Source organism: Aythya fuligula, chromosome 14 (assembly GCF_009819795.1).
Source record: "Aythya fuligula isolate bAytFul2 chromosome 14, bAytFul2.pri, whole genome shotgun sequence".
Taxonomy (NCBI): domain Eukaryota; kingdom Metazoa; phylum Chordata; class Aves; order Anseriformes; family Anatidae; genus Aythya; species Aythya fuligula.
This window is the reverse complement of record NC_045572.1, coordinates 3863040-3881661: the sequence shown is the minus strand read 5'-3', so window position 1 is coordinate 3881661 and position 18622 is coordinate 3863040. Positions and strand designations below refer to the sequence as shown.

Below are 18622 nucleotides of genomic sequence, written 5' to 3'. Positions count from 1 at the left end.
AATGAAGATGCCTGCACACATACACCACCATATCTACGTCTTGAGTAGCTGCAGATGCTCATTGTCAAAAGCGGATATCTGCATAATAAGCTAGATTTCTGCTAAAGTGAAGGAAACTTCAACTGTCCGTGAAATGTGCCACATTACAGTTATAATACAGCTAACAATAAAAAATAAGAAGATGCAATCTTGTAAAACAAACATAAAAATCTAATACTATGCACATTGTTTTAATATATATATTCACATTATTATCATTAACATTGTCTTATACAAGCACGGAACTGATTGCTAGGGGCTATAAAAAGCTAGATCAGTAAAGACTTGTATTAAGTAAAGCTGCTTCCACTAGCACATTTAGTTAAGCATGTGCAGCACTTCTCTCTTAAGGAAAAGGTAGAGCAGCGAGGAAGCAGGAAGTGACAGAGTTTGCAATCTTAAATCAAAGAAGCCTTTACTAATCTTAAAAACAAATGAATAGATGGCTACATTTTAAGCAACAAAAACCTTCCATGTCTGAAACCATGAACTACATTTTCCATTTTAAAAGTTCATGTCATACATTTAAAAACCACAACTGTAAAACTACCTGTAATTTTTGGGAGATAACCTCTAAACTTGTGTATGGAACACAAGTTTAACACCATTATAATCACAAAAGGATTCTCACCAGTATTATTAATTCACTACATCTGTGGCAGTCAGCAATAAACCCATACTGAGATTTTGTACTCTACCTCCAAAATGAACTGAGCAAGTAAAACAAGGCAGGCCTCAAGAAGACAAGATTATATCCATCTGCCAGTAAAACAGATGCTCCTAAAGGAACTAACTAAAAATAAAATATAAATCCAGTTATATTGAGTTTATTCTAAATAAATAAATAAATAAATGAATGAATCTGCTGAAAACCAGTTTGAAGATTAGGTATATTTTATTGTGTTTTTTTGTTGTTGTTGTTGTTGTTGTTGTTTCTGATCATGTAAGACAATGGAAGTCACAGCGTTCCTTCCACTTCAAGTCACTGTAAATGTACTAGCATAATGAGAAAGGTTTATGTAAGTGACAGACTTATATAAGGCACAGTGAAAAAGAATAAATAATTGCTTGAAGACAACCAACAAACCACAACCTTCCCTGCATTCAACTTCAAATTTAAAAGAAGTACAGAACACAAATTATTTGTGTTATGAATCACCTCGCCTCATATACCTATTGGAATCACAGCAGTGCTACAGTGCAGCATAATCTTGTCACTCTCCAATGTCCTACTGACATGTTTTTCGTGTGCATTATTAGCACCCTTGGAGGACTCCCTATTACTCAAAACTGATTTATTCTTGAAAGGTATCTCGCTCACTCTAATATCTCCTTTCCTGCAGTCAATAGCAGCCATCTCCTGGATGATATCTGAGCCTCTTTTCAGGCTTATTGTAACTGATTCATGTCCCAGCTTCAGTGGCAAATATATACAGCTGTCAGATGGAGTACTGATGGTGGTAGCTCTTCCTGATACCAAAATGTCCATAAGCATTGAACATTCCGATTTCTCACTGTGATGGTGGTTTAGCTCTACATACTTTCTTTCTAGAAAACCTGATTTTTTGGAGATCGTTTCCAAGCCAATATAGCTTGCTTACAAAACCTGAAGTTGTAATTCAGTGCCAGAAAGATTCAGAACTGGACTGAACTTTATAAAAGGCATTCAAAGCCTAATGAACCAGTTTATACCTGCTACTTCTATAAACACAAACAGATCAATGAAAAACAAAGGAAAATTGTACACAGAAAATTTCTACTTAAAGTTTTGCTTCTTCTATTTTATTTTTTTTTCATTAAATACACAAAAATAAACTGCTCATGAGGGTGAAGGCCTGGACTGGAATGAATGCAACTGAAATGCAGCTTTATCCACTCATTCCTCATGCTTGCTCTGTTTGCTCTATTCCACCAAAAACATTTATCAGACACCTACACAGTCATACCACCTCAAACTTTAGTCAGAAAGTAATTACAGAGGTTTCCTTCCAAGAAAAGATGCTGACTGCAAACCTTTTCCTTTACATAAGCTAGCTCTGAAGTAGCTTAGATCAGGATTCAGCATCACGCATGAAGGGTTACATCACCCTCAAGCACGCAGAATTTCTGAAATTGCACTGAGTTTCCAGTGAGACTTAGAATCGGTTCCACAAAAATCTACAATTCCTCTACTGACAATTCAGCACTGGCACAGAACAGACAAAATCATACATAAAGGAGGGAAGAAGAGTTAGTCAAGGAACACCACAACTAGAATTTGATACTTTTCTTCCTGCCAGATGCTTGTAAGCAGGTTACACAGAAGAATTTATTAAGCATCATCTGTAATGAGCTATATTTCTTTGAGCTCTCCAAGGACAGCCACACAGTCATTTCTGAGTTTGTAGTCAAGATCTGCCCATGTTGGCTTCACTTCGAGAAGTAGTCAGATAGCTACTCTAATAATTTTCTCAAGCTTGCATTTTAGGTCAGCCTGAATAGCTACAGCATTTTTCCAATCACCTTTTCACCCACAGTCCCATATTCCCATTGAAGCAAAGATGCATTTTCTTTTCTTACCTTATGACATATATGAAAATCTGCCTTTAGTTTTATAAATCAAAGGTCAAAGCTTATATTTTTTTGCAAAGGAAAAAAAAAATCTTAAAGCTCAAATCCACTTAAGTATATTAAAAAACCTACAAATTATAAACCTCCATGGAACAGAATGTAAATATTTATATTAAAATCTGAACTTAACTCCAAAGGTAATCTGTATAAAATACTGAATACTATCAGCATCTTTCTATCAACACTCAACTTTGCATGTTACATAGTAATCAATCAAAAATCCAGAGTTTCAAACATCATTATCTTATTTAACATTTAGTGATAATTTTGTATTTTTGTAGTTTTCCTATCACAGCCTTTTCAGCCCACACAGTCTACAGTCCACTAAAATGTTTTAAGATACAGTAATCCCTGTCGTTATCTTGTTTAAAAATCATTCTAGACCTACTGTTTCGCATGACTTATTCCCATTTCTCATTTATTTGATGGAAGCCTGAATCTATCCAAAATAAAATTCCATTTCTCATCTTTTCATGCAGAACTTGAGAAACTATATTGTTTCATTTATTTCTTCAAAACAAATATTGTGTCTTCAGAAATGCTTCTAACTCAAGTTCTCTCCTAACAAGTATTTTTGCAGTGCTAAGATCAATGTGTGCCCAATGTGTGTCCTAATACATTTAAAGTTCTTCCTAATACTAAATAGGTAAAACCCAACTAGCATCCCACTAAAACTTCATACCAAAGAAATAATCTAAGAAAATAGTACCTTTTTTATTCTTTGGAAAATGTTTTTCTAGAAGAGCTAATTGGTGATCTGCAAATGACTTATAAAACCTTGGGTGACATCTTAATTCTACTTCTGTAACCATTATTCATATTACAATGATCCATTTTAATTGAATATATACCCTTGCTCTTCAACCATGGCGAAGTACTGCTGATAATTAAAGGAAATGTCCATTTTACTTTATTCATTTAAATAAAAATTAAACAAAAAAATCCCATGCATTGCTTCTTATTAGAGATGCAGAACTTAGGTTAAGGGGGAGCAGAAATGGGCGAATAATGCTGAAGCAATACTGATTTACTGGTTAGTTTATAATTTAGAGTAATTTGCTCTAAATAATTTTTATGCCTACACAGGATGGAATTTTCTCTTCACTGCCAGATGAGCTGCACAGAAAAAAAGATCAATAACAGAAGTTACATTGGTTTTGTGGTTCCATTTCTGAGTGCAAATATTTTATTTATCAAGTTGTGATTGTGAGCTTGCTGCTTAGGAAGTAAAAGACAGAGCTACTCAAAAACCCAAGTATAAAAAAAAAAAATCAATTGAAAGGAAATAATTTTCATAAGGGAAGATAAGAGCATACTTAAAAATAAAACTGTTTACAAGACTACATATTTAAAGTATAAAAGCTTTTTTCCCCAAACCTATGAACTAGTATTTCAGCAAAATGATACATCTTTAAAAGATCCAAAGAACTGCATTTATACAATCTCGTAAAATACCTAACTGAACATTAAGTGTAACTGAACATTAAGTGTAAATTTGGAGCACAAGCATCTTCAAAACTACATCTGTATTACCAGGAATACCAAAAATGATCACATGCAAAGCTCTGTTAGCTCTGTGTAAATTCTCATCATGTAAATTCTGGCAAATAAATTTGATACTAGTGGAGCTTGGGGTTTGGGAAGGTGGTTTTTGTTTGTTTGTTTGTTTTTTGGTGGGGGAAGGAGGGGAGAGGACATGACATATGTTTCTCTCTCCTTCCCTCAGGAGCCTGAAAATTTAACCATTATGCAAAGATGTAATCCAAGCACACTAGAGATGAGTACCATGTCTCTCAGAAGGTACCTCGCAGTAAGTGGCTAAACCTGCTCCAAGATAGGAAGGTGCCTGCCTCTGGCAGAAGTGGCCCAGACCTCAGCGGAAGCCATGCAGGCATGACTGCAACCTGGAGGCTCAAAGTAGAGCGCTGGTGTCACTGAGGGATGCTGTCACTCAGACGATCCACAGACATTTCACTTTGTTCACATACTTTTGTTCCTTTTAAAAGTCATTGCAAACTAACAAATCAAACATGGCAAAGAGAGATATGTAAGCCTGATAGTAAAGAGGGCTATTTTAGCAATTTTCTCAAATACTTTTTGTTACTCATACCACTATGATTTTACAGAATGTTTTTAAACCACATAGAATATTCTCTTAGGAGCAGCCCTAAAAGTGCAAAAACTCTTGCACCCTCCAGGCCCAGGACTGAGAATAGCACTGAAGCTGGCAGTGACTGAGGGGCTGTTTGCTTCCCACTCCCAAGGAAGAAGGGAATTTATAGTCAAGAGGCATAAAGCTAAGAAACAGAATCCCCCTGTGAGAAGAAATCCAGTAGGGTTTTGTTCAAGAAGTTGCACTTCTTTTTTTCTTTAATGTAGCTACTTTCTAAAGGCTTTTATCCACCACGATGGGATGATAGCAGCCTTTGTTGAGTAATAACAAAAAAAATATATATATAAATAAATAAATAATAAAAAAATAAAAAAACCCACAAACCTAACAAACACGCTGAAACATCGATGTCCCAGCAATGGCCCCTGAATAACACAGAAGATGTCAGAGAAGGACATAACAGATGGAAGTGAGTCCCAAGATTTGTTTGGTAAGTGATGGAGAGTCTTTATCATTTGTATAAAGAACAAGTGAAAAGGCAGAAACAGGCAGCGCTCAGAGGCTGGACAAACAATACAAAAGGGAAGTAATTGAGAAGTTACTAGTGCTTCTTCAGCAAACCAGCAAGTACATGGGAACACAAATTTAATGAGACAAAGAATGCACGGTACTGGCTCACATTGCAAGTCAACTGCAGAGCCTATGACAGGCTGAAAACCAGAGACGTTACCAGCACCCAGGGTAGAACCCAGAGAAAATTCACAACCCCAAAACCACAGCTAAGCTAAGGAAAATTTATCATGGTATATAAAGGGAAAATATTTCCCTAAACCCCAAAGCCCCAGAAATAAAGCCCCAAACCCACTTAAGCGCAATCCTCCTGTGGTACTTAGATTTTTCCACCATCCTGGGGGCCCATGAGACATGTTCTCTAAGTTGGAGGAATCGGTGAAAATCCGCTTAAGCAACTATTTCACACGGAAAATACTCCGCTCCTCGCAACCATCACAACATTAAGCTCACTTGCCCTAGCATTTGTCTCAAATCAAACCCATAGCAGAAACCACAGCCATGCCATCAAGAACATTGGGAATTTTTTTCCTCACTACCTGAAAATCCAATCCAAAGCAAAGCACAAAGCAGCATGTAGCTGCTTTTGCAGCATGTAGCCGTCATTTGGAAAGGTTTAAATGGACACATTCGCATCTTTGATTACTACAGGGAATTATGAATGTGATTGCACATTCAGCTTTACTCATAACCTGCTTCATGACCTTGGGAGATTACTTGGTGTTATTTAGGTTCCCTCACAAAAAAAATAAAAATAAATAAAAAAAATAATAAAAAAAAAGCAACAAACCAACCAGCCTTACCTACACAAAACGACAGCAGGGGGATTTTGAGATTGAGTTATCGGGTGTTTTGAAATTTTCACAGATGACCTACTTCTGAGGACCTATTTCTGCAACCTTTTCCAGATAAACTGCAGTTGAGATACAGAGCTTCTGGACCAATATCCTTTATCACTTGGTATGATAAAGGATGGACTAAGAAGATCTCTTAAAATCAAACATATGAGATTTTACAATGAATATATAGATACATTTGTAATCATAAAAACAATTTTTGACAATTATCTATTTCATTTTTCTAATTATACAGCACTGGCAGAAAACTGTCATGAAACCGAGACTTGCTAAAACAGAAAAAATAGAAAAATAAAAACCAAAACCCCACCAGATTTTTTTCTTATTTGTATTCATACACTGAAGCTTTTCAGTTTTTCTCATTTTTAATTTCTTTTGCAATATTATTTTTTTTAGAATTCAGAGACACAGGCTCTTAGAATAATTTACTTTGTAAGTAGGAAGCATGAATCTTAATAGTGTAAAAACTGAAGAAATACAGACATGGAGTCAGAAAATAATCTTTTAGCAGAAAATATATGACAACCACCTAATCTATAGCAAACAACATACAAGAATGTGCTGACTACTTCAGTGTAAGTGAAAGAATTTGCCTAGAATTTGGTGCCTGCCATATCGAAAAAAAAATAATAATCTGTTTTTTCCATGTTTTGAAAGGGATGTGATAGAATGAAAAACATTATATTAAATGAACTCCAACTAAAAGGTTTATTTTATAAGAGGCACAGCTTAAAAGCAGTTTCTTAAGTAACATTGCCACTGAATTAAATGGCCTGAATAAGAATTGTCAGGCGTATTAAAAAATAAATAAAAAGAAAACTACCCTGGTAAAATTAAAACCGCAAGAGAATAAAGACCTTTAAAAAAAAAAAAAAAAAAAGCAGCTTTAACTTTTTATGGGAATCAATCAACTAAAGGTTATATTTCTTTTCCTCTTGAGGCTATCATAAGCAAGATAGCCTTCTGTCTCTGCAGGACACACTGGGATAGTTTGTTACTGTATGTAATTATATGAATTCCCAGAGCATATGTACAACATAATTAAATTATAGGGTGTCTTGTGAGCATTGTGTCCAACAGTTACAGACAACACAAAATAACAGACAATTTGAAAGGTCCTTCTTTCCTGACCTTTTCCTTATACAACACATATTGTAGGATATACAGATTTACAACTTGATATGCAGTCATTTATCAAGACAAACTAGTTATTGTTGTATTAGGAATCTGAATAAAATACACACTCAAATGAAGAAAAATTTGTTTGATGCCACGAGCAATAAATTCCTAACATCCTCATTTGATCCTCAATTTGTCAGGATAGGCAACTCATGCAAATGAAAATCTAGGTAGGTAGGAAAAAAGAATGCTTCAGAAGAAGAAATACACTTAAGTAATTCAGTTGGGCTGGGAAAGACTGAAGTAGATTCTGTAAAGGAAAAGTGCTGGGACAAATTGCTTTCCTCTACAAAAAAACACTTTCCTGCAGAGATCTAGGAAGGCATTTTTCAAGCATAGATGGAAGCACTTTGGTCAACAATATAAACACATCTCAGAGCAAAACAACATACAAAATTGAAGTTATGACTACTCACTGAAAGGAGAGATCAGCAATGCTCTGTTTTGCAGTTGTTCTGGGTGGTGTCTTCAGCTGACCAGGTGAGAGACACTTCTTAATTCACTTGGCAATGAAAAGCAAGAAGGATCTGTCAGAAGAGGAAAAAAAAAAGTTGTACACTTGTGATAAGCAAAGACTTCAAAAGTATTCTGGTACTTATGTCTCACAGTTTTTACATATTAAAAGGGCAATAAAATCTACCTACATTTGGATATCAAAATTCATCTTTTAGAAATATCTTTTCCTTATGCCTCGCATTCTCCCTCCTCCCCCCCCTCCAATCTACATAGACACCCAAGCAATTGGTTTGCTTAGTCATTTAAATTTTACATTGCTAAAACGAACTGGTAAGAATTGATCATTTCCTCTCAACTCCCAAAAGAGAAAAAAGCATGATAATCCTGTCAGTAGTCCTCAAACCTTTAAGATCAAGACATTTTTTTCTTCAGGTATCTGTACAGTGTGAAGTTTAACGTAAAGTACTCTTAAGATGACACAACTCCACAGACCACTAGTTGCTTCCATTGTCACTTCATGCTTTTCTTTTTCAGTCTGCAATCCTTATACCACCTGTTGGTTCCCACATTTTGTTCAGAATTTTCATTATCCTTAAAAAGTATTTTTGGAAAAGAGAAATTACCTAACACGTCCGCAGCCTCAGCAATTGCTTTATTTTTCATCTGGTCAGTTGCAACCACAATTATTTGTAAGATTACTTGGAAAAAATATGTTTCACCTTTTATTATGAAATCAAGCAACAAGTGATGGTGAAGAAGTGATTGGTTATTCTGCCTAATAAACTCAAACAGCTGATAAATACCCATTCAAAAACTGTAACAACACCACTGGCTGCAGGTGGGAACAGACATGCAAACCATCAATGGAAGAGCCAAATATTTCATAAATATATACAAAAAACCTATAAAGACAAGCTAATCCTTCCAACTATTATGCATGCAATTTTCTTTTAACATTGAGAGTATTTAACACTGCCAGCTTTATCTATTGCTTTCACCGAATTTAAATTAATGGTACTTATTTTTGGTTAAAATAGAAGCTTGATGTACTAGCACTACTTAACTGCTGAGGTCTATCTCCCTGGAAATGAATAGGCATAATTGTATTTCAGGCCAACAGCTTTCCATAAAGCATCAATTATTTAAATAAGACAAAGAATTCGATACACTTTGTACATTAGTATCATGTAAAATCTTTAAGGCCAGAATCACGGCATAAGATCCTCTAAGAATATGAATCAATGTGAAACAAACAGTGCTTTTAATTTGCAAATGCAAAAGCTGAAACATAGATAACCTTACTAATTATGGGTTGGAAGGCAGTCTTTACTTTCATAATCTCCTTATTTTCACTATTATGCCTACTTTCTTTTGTGCAATCCCATGAACCTATGCCTCAATGCAAATTATACTGCTATTACATACCTACTGCTTTGGTAATTCTGTGCTATTTGGAGTATTTACTTATAATTTCCAATTCATTTATACCTTCCCTGTTTGGGTATCACTATTTCAGTGACTGTTAACTTTGGAACAGAAACATTTGTAAGAGCAGCATCAAGTTGCTCTGAGATACAAATGCTAATAATCTACTGAAAAATAAATAAATTGTGAGCATTAAAATCCATCGTTAGTCAGATTTGAGAAAAACCGTCAGAAGGATGAGTAGGATCATGCTTTAATCCTCAAGTAAGACAACATTATATGGACTGAACACTCCTTATGACCAGGTGTCAACTCATAGAAAGACACATGGCCACTGCCAGCTAGGCAGAAAGCATTTTGATTTGGAAGGCCAAAAGGAATCAGTGTGGGCAGCGCTGCCCAGTTGGCCCAGGAGGCAGCGGTGCTGTTGAGCCAGTGCCTGCAGTGATCAGCAGCCACCAGGTCCTCGTGGCTCCATGGCGCCCAGCGGCAGCCACTAGGCCATCATGGCTCCATGGCGCTCTGCAGCACCCACCAAGTCCTCATGGCTCCATGAGGCCCAGCGGTGGCTGGCAGGCCATCAAGGCTCCATGGCGCTCAGCGGCAGCCACTGGGCCCTCACAGTCCCATGGCACCCAGTGGCATCAACCCGGAGCCCGTGGGCACACTGGGCTTAGCTGCTGCTGTCACGTCTTCTGTTGAAGAGAACAGCAGCCGTGGGATAAAAAAGGGTTAAAACTCTCTGAAATAAGACTAAATCAAGTGCATATTTTTTTCCAGAACATCCACCGTTTTGCAGGAGATTTAAAAGCATTTGACTTGTTCTTTTTTCTGTATTGACACTGTAAAAACCTTCACTAGTGCCGCAACTGTTACTTTCAATTTCTCCTTTGGCTTGTTTAGCATGTGAGAGGTCAAAAGAAAGATGAAACAGTCTCGCTATAACTGAATAAGCAAACAACAAAAAAGCCATTCAAAATCTATGTAGTAAATTAATCAGGTAACAAAAATAAAAGCAAGTTCCTTGTTTGATTATATTGTTTTTTTGGTCAGCGACTTGTTGCCAAGACTAGGTAAGAATGCACTCTGACAAGTTCAAATGCATGTCTAAATTCTAATACTTTTTTTTTTTTTTTTACCTTGATGTTCCTTTCTGTAAGAGAAGAAGCAAGAAATATTTGTGTACAGCTACCAGCATGTGCAAATAAACAAGACCAAGCAAAAGAAGCAACAAAAATAGAAAGGATGGAGCTGTTACTTTCAAGCTTCTCTTAAAGTAATAGTAGTCTTAATAATTTCAGACACTGTACGTATACTAGCATTACAAAAAAATATTTAAAATCAATTTAAGAAAGGGTAATTTTGTCAACTACCATTCTTTGTAACTTTATTGTCAGTGCCCAGGTGCAAGAACATCTGTGAGGAGAGGCCAGCGGTGCCCTGAGCTGGGCACCACCAGCTCTGGAACGTTCCAGCTGGATTTTGAATATTCCTGCTGGTTCTGGTTGGTCCCAGCTGGTTCCAGAATGTCCTGGACAGTTCTGAAAATGTTCCAGAATCTTCTAGAATGTCCCAGCCTGTGCCTAAATATTCCAGAAGGTTCCAGCCCGTTCTAGCCTATTCCAAAATGTTCCAGAAAGCTCCATCTGGTTCTGGTCTATTTCAGAACATTCCAGCCATTTCCAGATGGTTCTGCAAAGGCGCCACTGCAGGACTCTACTACACTGGAGTTTCCACATGAACATAATCCCTCACTGTTTTAGTGAAAATCAAGAACATGCTAAGATTTATGCATGCAGTTTGCTGCCTTTTTGTACTGGGAAACATACAAATATTTACCACTCTTTCGCCACTTCCCTCTCTCATTTATGTTTCAGCTAATGCCAACAGTGCTAGCTCCCACAGTAACAATCCACCTCATACAAGTGCAAGGAAGGTTAATTAAAGACAGTTTTTAAATTACTCTAAGTGCCACTGGAGTAAGTGATATAAAAATCCATACATTTACTACAGGCTGCAAGATCTGATGATCCTTTTAAAATAACCCAGCAGTACTATTGAGATGGTATTTGGCATACTTCATACTGTTGCTTTTCTTGCCCTTGTTTATGATTAATTAATGAGTCGTGTTTCTTAGATGAAGTTTAGAGATTACACACTCAATAATGACAGAAAGGGAATAGCACAGCTGCAAGCATGTAAAAGCCAGGTAATTGCAAAATCTACACTAACACACAAAATTTGTATTTGGTCCTGGCTGGTACATGCTTAATGCTGCAGTATTGTGTTATTTATTTATTTAAGTCACCGGATCACTTAGTGCAAGGCACTCACCCACTGAGCATCACTAAAGCATTTTTCTGCTCATTTTGGAAGTCGCTGGCCCCACGCCAGGCAGCTGCTTCCATGACTCATTGCTCCCCTGCTCCCGTGCCTCCAACCACTAACGACTCCATTTGCGCAGCACCTGAGAGGCGACCATTCCCATTTAATTGGCTGGGAACTTGGCAGAGAAAGATTGAAGGCAAAGTGTCCACTAACACCATGTGCCCCATTTTTGTAGTGTTTAGCATTATACAGCATTTTGCATGCTGTAGAACAGCTCTAGGTGCCTTCAGCCATAGCTGATAACAATAAATATTTTTACAAATTAAGATATCTGTATATGGCAAAAAAGGAACAAGTAAGCATTTAGTGACTACAGCACAGTTTGTTTAATGCAGTATCTACTACCATGCAGAAGGCTGTGGGATGCAGATTCCAGCTCACCTTGCCCCTTAACGCTGCAGCCACATGAACCCAGCAGCAGCAGCACCGCTAGGACAGGCAGCTCTCACTTCTCCTCAGCCACCTGCTTGCAACATCTCCCCTTCAGGGGATGGGGCCAGAATGGGAGCTGCTCCAGTTACTCACTGAACCCCACTGAGCATTTGATCAAAAAGCTCTGGTTTCTTTTGTTTCCTCTCCCCACAGTTTTAGTCTTTTATCAATTCTTTACTCTAGCTCAGTGCATTGCCACAGAAATACATACACCAGCAGACAGGGCTGGGGGCAGGAATGAGTATACAGGAACATCCTGGCCAGGCATAGATACTTGGACTGCAGAGCAAGACAACGTCCAACCACTTACATGTAACATCATCCCCTTCCTGAATACTTCTTTCACTTTACCCCAGCAGCCAACAACAACAACAAAGTGATCTTACAAACAGCTTTGCAAGTCTAATTAATTCTTAAAGAGCATCTGCTCAGAATGCTGAATAAAGCAAGTGTCCTGAGGAAAAAGACTATCAACATCTGACTTCAGCCAAAGGACAAATTCAAGTTATGGATTTTAGTTTTGGCTATTCTTTGAGTCTCTTACTTTTCATCCACTTTTTTTGTTCTTTTTGGCAACTTGAATAATAGCATTCTAATATAGTCTATATTTCAATAAAGACAAATGAGTGCAGACCCTACTAATAAGTAAAAATGTTACACAACATTTAAAAAATGAAGTCTAGTACTTCTGTGTCAACTTACTTTGAATGCACAGTGCAATCTTCATATTGAATATAAAGTATTATTATCCTTAAGAAATGTATATAAACTCATGCTTTATTAATTACCAAGCATTCAAGTAAATCAAGTAATAACTAGAATTTGTATTACATTTGATAGGTAACAAAACTGCTAGTTACTCAAAGCAATATTGATCAAAACCTAATGCTGTCGACAAATGATAATAAAACTTTCAAGATATGTTTTCTCTCACCCTGATATCAACACATATTTCAAAAACTAGGGGTATAAGCTTTAGGCCAAACTTAAAAGAATTAATATGATTTCTTCTTCCTAATAGCCAACCAAACATATGAAGAGTGGAAAATTAGTAAATGGAAATTTTTTTTTGCTAACGAATAATCATAATAATAAATAAGCTTTTAAGAGCCATGAAATTATAAACACAAGTGTTTCAATACATTACAGCTGTAGAACAAAAAAAATAAATTAAAAAAAAAAAAAGAAATTATGCATTTATCAAGTACATAAGTTCTGTACCACTTCATAATTGATAATTTTACAAGCTTCCATTCAAAAAAAAAATTTTTTTTTCTATTGAGTATTATGACTAGTCAAAGGCAGCAATTTAAATCTTAAAGAGAAATAGTGACCAAACTCAGTTAGAATGGGAATTCAGTGCTTGACAGTAACAGGAAAGATCATGGCAAAAATCTAATAGTACTGCTCACAAGAGGCAGAGAACGGAAACCACAGCCGAATCACAGCAGAATACAAAATACAGTGCACCAGAAAAGTAGCTTTGCTCACATCTTTGGAAACACAACAGCCTTCCTCCAAGAAAAAAGAAAAGCAGTAAAATGAAAAATATGATAGCCTTCCTATGTGTCTACTGAAATATGTATCTAGAAGAGCACAGAGGAAGAATGCGGATGCTGAAGTGAAGCAGTATGGCTGCCCAAAACATGAAGTAGTCCATCATTTTACAAATACATTAAAATGCTACAATGGAGTAACACTAAAAATTGGTGCTTAACAAGCAGCAGCTGTAGTACCATCACTGCAGGAAGAAGCCTCTTCTAGCATACGAATCAGGAGAACTGACACTAATAAAGGAAAATTATGCTCAGTGGAAAAAAAGTTCACCATCACTGCTGGATATATTATGTGTGGTCTGTATTTAGTTATATAACACTGGTTTATATAGATTACAACCCCCTGGAAAATCTCTTATATTCCATCCCGTTCCCAAATAGCATAAGTTCCTAAAACTACGGGGGGAAGAAGTTCAATGAGAAACACCCAAAAACCCTAGAGAAGAAATTACCAAATGCAATACTTTTACTGTGAATTGAAGTATTCAAAACCCTCCCTCGGCCCTCCCAACACTAAACATTTACTAAAATTTTCTCTTCCTTACAGTAGTGTGCTAGCATAAGAAGCCACCAGAGAGAACTGCATTAGTATCAAGTACAGAGAGGTGCCTATCACAGTCTGTGACTCAGTAAAGCTTCTATCTGTATGGAAACTGAGAAAACCACAACTGATATTTAGTTTTTTTGTTTTTTTTGTTTGCTTGTTAAGTAGCTCAACTCAGCAAAACATTAATTAGTGTCAGAGGAAATCACACCATTGTAGAGTTCAACCTACAAGATACATCTGAGAAATTAGTAAAAGGTCCACACATGCACATACAAACTCCACAACCAGCAGCCTCACTCACCCGAGTCTAGGGGAGTCAGTGAAATGATGTAATCAAACAGCCAAGCAGATAATAACCAGAGCAAATGAATCAGGAGCTTCACTTGTAAGCATGAAAATAAATATAAGACTATTTACCATTACTTTACACTGAGAGTTTCCAATTACAAAGGGTAAAATAAGAAGAAAAAAAAAAAAAAGAGAGAAAAAGAGATAGTGCAGAAAATAATAAAAATTAGAGTAAAAATGTCAATATTATTAACTTTCAGAACAGTTGCAAAGCTTGAGAGGTGAACTTCATGGTAACTGGATTCAAGCACCAACAAAGAGTTACTTAGGGAAAGCTATGAACATCAGGGAAGGAGAAGAGGAAACAGAAGAGGTGGGTAATGCTGTCAGTCCAAACACAGCTCACCTAAGGATGAAAGGAACTGGGGCTAGCAGAAAGCAAAGGGGACAGCAGCAGGGGAGGTAGAAGACATCTCTATTAGCTGGGCAGTGTGGCTCGGAGCAGCAGCTGGCACACAGTTAAGGCTGGACAACACCTCAAACGGACCAAGAGCCCTGAGCTGTTAACACACTGTGTAAAGAAAAGTCCTGGTCCTCCCTTTTTTTGCACTGCACTAGTCGCTAACGCGGAGCCACCCCAAGTAGCCTCAAACATTTAAAAGCACTCTTTCACTGGGCTCAAAGCAACTCTGAAACCATTCACAGCATCATCACCAGACAGCGCCGGAAGTGCAAAGAAGTGAAATTTGACTGAAATTTGATCTGGACGTGAGCAAATTTTTAAAACTCAAATAAATGAAGAGCTAATCCAAAAGTATTTTACAAAAAAAAAAAAAAATTATTACTTACACACACACTTAGATAACTGGTATATTGTCTCTTAAAAAAAAAAAAAAAAAAAAAAAAAGATGAATAAAGTAATACAAGGACAGTCTCTCCCTTACCAAGATAAACATACATATATACATACTTTTTTTTTTTTTTTTTTTTTTTTTTACAGAGGAATACACACACACACACCCCTCTATCTACAAGGAGCAGCTAAACTGAGCTGCTGAAGGTACATGCATCTGGAGCCCTTCAAAAGAGCACCTCTGCAGGTTACTTCGTCTTGCACAGGTATGCCTCCCTACGAACTGCCTAAGCCACAACAAGAATACCGCAGTCCACAGCTCTTTCCATTGAACAATCAAATTCCCAGTGGGCTTTAATAGGATGAGAAGAGAATGTGCAGTACAGCAGTGACTGAGCAAGTCTTCCCTTCTCTGCTGGGGCGGCGTGGAGGAACGCTTCCCCTCCCAAAGGCACAGGGCAGCACCTCCTCATCCCACCCGTGACTACTGAAAATAACAATGTGCATGTGTAATGCATTCAGTGGGCCTCCCTCGCTCTCCCCTCACAAAATGATAGCCCTCAGAAAAAAAAAAAAAAAAAAGGCCACAGAGACAGCTGAGGGCATGTAATCCCAACCTTTCTGTCTCTTTCAGTACAAGAACCAGGGGACATTGAGTAGCACTAGCAGGAGTCTGGTTCAAAGCAAGCTTCCTTCACCTTCTTAGAAAAGGCAGTTGTTTTTTTGTTTTGTTTTGTTTCTTTTTTTCACCTTTACAGAGCAAACGTGCATTTTACAGGAGGATGCTGGGGAGGCCACAAGTTTACCAAGATTTAAGCAAAGACAGGAAAGATTCACAGAAGAGAATCCCAGTGAGGTCTCCTAAGTGGCTGAGACCACTTCCAGCTCAGGGAGTCCTGGGACCAAACGGGCTGAAAGTCTGGGAAAGAATAAGCTGAGTTTCAACTATGATTGCCTCTTTTACTGTCCCCAGGTGTCCACTTATGGCCATCCGGCTGAACCAGTACAGCCTATATTCTATTTCTTCCTCTATTTACCTCTAGACAGACAAAAAAAGATTTACTTGTCTTGATACCTACTAGCTTACCATCATAATGCCTTTTGTGCTGGCAAATGAAGACAAGAGGATGTCACCCTTCCCTGTTAGCCCAATTCCAGAATATTAAGTGGGTGCATCAAACTCTCTATATTATGTTATTTATCGAGACTCAAAACATAGCATGACCTAGAGACACAGAATATCACGAAATAGGGCATCAGGACATTCAGCAAACAGCAGACCCTGCCAAAAAAAAACAAACCAAAACAACAAAAAAAAAACACTACACAGGTCACAGACACTTTTTGTCATGGTTTTAGTAGACAATTTCTTCAGTTATAGATTGCAGGCATTCTCTTTTATAAGGTGTCACAAGCACCACACATTTTCAAGAACTGCTTCACCAGTAAATACATTCCCTACCGCACACAACATTAGCCACCCATTATCAGCAGCGGCTACTCAAGAGCAGGGTAGCACCACAACGGCTACACTGCTGCTAATGAGCAGCAACTGCACTTCACACTCAACTGTGTTTGTTCTGAAGTGTGGAAACGGAGAATGAAATTTTCTCTCCTCTATATTTATCCATATTTAAAATATCTAAATACAGCCCGAGTTTTCTTTTTTACTCTAATCTTTTTTTTTTTTTCCAAATGTGAGCTGTATTCTAACAAAATCACTCTAAAGAAATTAGATAAACAATTTAATTAAAAAAAAAATCTTTAAGTAAAGCACTGCTCTAATAAAACGGTGACTTAAAACCACATGGTTGGTTAATCTGTGACACAAATAAAAGGCCAACTGAGTGGTAAGCCAGAACTGTCATTTGAAATTAGGGCATACAACAACATTAATGTGATTTGAAATTCTGATTTATATTAGGCCTCATTAAGCAGTTTAGAGAAATTCATAAATCTTTCTAGAGGGTCATTTTTTTTTCCTAATTACCTCTACAGAATTATATACACAGATACATTAAAATACGGTATTTATAAATCATTATATTTATTTATTTATTCAAGTCCTATTGTCTCTCAGCTATGAAACTGGACAAGGCAAGAGCCTTCACAGATCCATAAGAAAATCAAAACACAAAGAAGAATCTGGCACACATACTTAAATGTTGATTCCAAAATGTTCTCAACTTAAGCTGTACCAAATATTCAGAGAATTAGCGAGAGAGTTGCCAACGGCCTTTTATGTAAGGGTTATAATAGTTACTGTTATATATTATATATATAAATATGTATATATTTGTTGACTGAAGTCAGCTTAACTTTCCAAGCTGTAATTTACAGACAGATTTGATTATGATAGGTAGATTCTGTTTCAGTATATAATTTCTAGTCCTTGCCTCTTACAATACCTGTCAACTCCTCAGCTTTGTGCTTAAACCAAGACCTTGATAAAACGCAGCAATAAAACATGCATGTCTGTAACATGCTGATGGCTTATAGTCCCTCATTAATGGAAATAATTTCATTTGTTCATGAGTCCCTAATGAGCCACACATACATTCTTTTGCCAGCTTAGGATTCACTAACAGTGGTTTATTCCTTTACATTAAATTTCTGCTCAGTATGTTTTTATGCTAACAATTAAGGCCTAAAAATAATCTCAGCTTTTTCTTATTATTACTATTCACTGAGATCTGAGATTTTTATTTATTTATTTATTTTTAAATACACTGTTGGGAACGTAATGCATAGAGAAGTCAGCTTTACATTCACCAAGAGATATGGTGCTGTGAGGCTAATGACATCCCAACAAGCATTGCATAATTCTTCTCCTCCTGGACATTTCTATTGCCAGCACTCTGCACTGAGCAAATTCAATAATATTAACACTTGCAGACATTTTCACTGAATACATATTGATAAAAAAATACTGTGCATGTTTTCATTTTACAAAACACAGAAATGACTCAATGGAACAGAAGAGCTTAAAGGCCTCAACTGAAAGCTAAGGCATTTGGATATCGAACAGAGGATAGCACCCTAAGTGAGCATAAATACACTTAGATAGGATTTCCAAGTATTAAAAGCTAAGACAGTGAATCTATATATAGCCACTGATAAAAGTAGAGCTTAAAAGGACACTGATTGGTCCTTGCTTTGCTAACTTGAAACAATAACAGGCAAGAAATTTGAACAGTTTCCCCTTTACAATGAAAACAGTAACTTTAGGTATCTGTAAATACCTGGGCAGGTCAACTTTAAGCTAGCAAGCCTTTGGAAAGCATAATTATTATCTGAATTTCAAGATAC

At 36.9% G+C, this 18622-nt stretch overlaps 1 protein-coding gene across 2 annotated transcripts in view; it reads right to left on the bottom strand.

Moving 5' to 3' along the window:
* Positions 1-18622, bottom strand: part of TENM2 (teneurin transmembrane protein 2) — an 895032-nt gene that overhangs the window by 603755 nt on the left and 272655 nt on the right. For both annotated transcript variants that reach the window (XM_032196709.1, XM_032196710.1), the window contains one exon: positions 7785-7895. The gene's annotated coding sequence lies outside the window, so the exon portion shown is untranslated. The remainder of the gene's footprint in view (positions 1-7784; positions 7896-18622) is intronic.